This window comes from Engraulis encrasicolus, chromosome 20 (genome assembly GCF_034702125.1).
Source record: "Engraulis encrasicolus isolate BLACKSEA-1 chromosome 20, IST_EnEncr_1.0, whole genome shotgun sequence".
Taxonomy (NCBI): domain Eukaryota; kingdom Metazoa; phylum Chordata; class Actinopteri; order Clupeiformes; family Engraulidae; genus Engraulis; species Engraulis encrasicolus.
Window position 1 is genome coordinate 34623567 of NC_085876.1, and position 2500 is coordinate 34626066.

Here is a 2500-nt window from a genome sequence, read left to right on the forward strand (position 1 = left end):
TGTGTGTGTGTGTGTGTGTGTGTGTGTGTGTGTGTGTGTGTGTGTGTGTGAAAGATGATCCCTCTCGGGCTCTTTAATGGCCAATGGGAGGGGGTGGTGGTGGTGGTGAATAGAATCGGTAGATTAGGGTTTGGGGGGGCGTGGTGGGGGTGGTGATTTGGTATCACCTTTCAGTGGTGTCCCATCACAGACATAAGTGGTGTAATTAAAGAAGCTCATATAGGTATTGTATGCATGTGTGTGTGTGTGTGTGTGTGTGTGTGTGTGTGTGTGTGTATGTGTATGTGTGTGTGTGTGTGTGTGTGTGTGTGTGTGTGTCTGTGTGTGTGTGTGTGTGTGAGAGAGAGAGAGAGAGAGAGAGAGAGAGAGAGAGAGAGAGAGAGAGAGAGAGAGAGAGAGAGAGAGAGACAGAGACAGAGACAGAGACAGAGACAGAGACAAAGACAAAGACAAAGACAGAGACAATGACTGTGTTTCTGGGTGTGAGAGTCTGTGTCTGCGTGTCTCTGATTTTGAGTGTGTGTCAGTGAATGTGTGAAGTATGTACTGTGTGTGTGTGTGTGCGTGCCTGCGTGCCTGTGTGCCTGTATGCATGCGTGCGTGTGTGCGTGACAAAGAGTTGTGTGTGTGGGTTTGTTGTGTTTATTGATATCATTCCCAGGGGAGTGTTTGTCTTAGCCAACTGACTCCAGACATCATGTATTAAGAGAATCAAATTGCTGCCCACAAGCGGAAAAAAAAAACAACCTGTGAAAAGAATTGAACAATCAAACTGAGTCCTCTCTCTCTCTCTCTCTCTCTCTCTCTCTCTCTCTCTCTCTCTCTCTCTCTCTCTCTCTCTCTCTCTCTCTCTCTTTCTCTGTATCTTTCTCTGTATCTCTCTCTTTACCTCTGTCTATATCTCTCTCTATCTCTCTCTCTCAGCTTGAGTCTGCAAAGCGTTATTTCCTCTATGCGTTAGCACCCATATAGTTCAAGTAATACAATATGAATTCTCCATCTCTGAGCAAGCAAGCTGTGCAGTTCTATTGCTCCAATGTTCTTCTGTAGTGTGTATGTGTGTGTGTGTTTGTGTTTGATTATGTGCACTGCGCATCTCTTCATCAGCAAACACCAAATCAAAGCATCGCCTTCCTCAGTGATCGCAGCCCCCCACACAGTGTGTGTGAAACAATACTTCTGCATAACGTGTGTGTGTGTGTGTGTGTGTGTGTGTGTGTGTGTGTGTGTGTGTGTGTGTGTGTGTGTGTGTGTGTGTGTGTGTGTGTGTGTGTGTGTGTGTGTGTGTGTGTGTGTGTGTGTGTGTGTGTGTGTGTGTGTGTGTGTGTGTGTGTGTGTGTGTGTGTGTGTGTGTGTGTGTGTGTGTGTGTGTGTGTGTGTGCTCGCGTATGCACACATCGCGGTTTGTCTTCTAGATCGGTTTTCAGCTGGCGGGAGTTCCAGTAATTTAACGAGCCGCTAGTTTGGGTTTGTTTTCATCTCCGCACGGCTCGTCTGTCACTTCCTGCTAGCTGATAGTGCTTAGTGTTTGTTGCCATCGCCGCGGTGATTAATTGCGCGGGGGCTGTCAGGTTCACGGCCCTGTGTCCTCCCCACCCCCTGCGACTTTTTTTGCTTTTGTTCTGGTGATATTATTTTCCAGATTTTTCTTTTGAGCCTGAGGTTTATCATGAGTGCGTGTTGTTGTTTTTTTCACCTGTCCTCCTTGACCTAGTTATCCCATGTGCAACTGAAGTGTGTGTGTGGGGGGATGGTTAGCGCGTTTATTGACAATAATTTATAAAACCAGCAACCCATCAGCCCACTCATTAAAGCAGCACTTAATCATCAGACAGAATGGAAAGAATGAATGAATAAATAACTAAATTAATTAATTAAATAAATATCTACATTCATACATACATACATAACCCAAAACCAGGAGCCCATTTCCCAAAAGCAAAACAGTTAGCAACTTACTTGGTTCCCATTGGGAAATAGATTTAGAATTGAACCTTATTTATCCCCAAGGGGAAATTCATGTTGCTCTGTAGATAAAAAAGAGAAATAAAAGATACCAATAGATGCAAAATAAAGAGGGGTGCTCGCTATGCAGAGAAGTCCATGTTTTCCTCTTTGTCCTTCCTCGTCTGATTGAACAGCTGTATGGCTCTTGGGACAAATGATTTCCACAGTCTGTTGGTTCTGCAGTGCCCTCAGCCTCCAACTGAACAGACTTTTCTGTTGGATAATGGTGTTGTAGAGTGGGTGTTCCTGATTGTCCAAGATGGTGAGCAGTTTGTTCAGAGATCTTTTGTATTTTTTGTCTTTTTGAATTGCATTGCAACAAGTGGCTAACTTAGTAATCATCAATGTCGTCGAGAAATGCACCCCAGCCTCAAATCAAAACACCACCTACTCGTCTCTCACGGAAGTGAATGCCTCGCCTGAACACCGCTTATCAATGAAGTTGTCTTTCAGGTTCTAAAAGAAAATCTACCAAACTTCTAGATTTCACTGA

At 44.5% G+C, this 2500-nt stretch overlaps 1 protein-coding gene across 2 annotated transcripts in view; it reads left to right on the top strand.

The window, feature by feature from the left end:
* efna3a (ephrin-A3a) overlaps positions 1 to 2500 on the top strand; it is a 184777-nt gene that overhangs the window by 73792 nt on the left and 108485 nt on the right. The window lies entirely within an intron of this gene.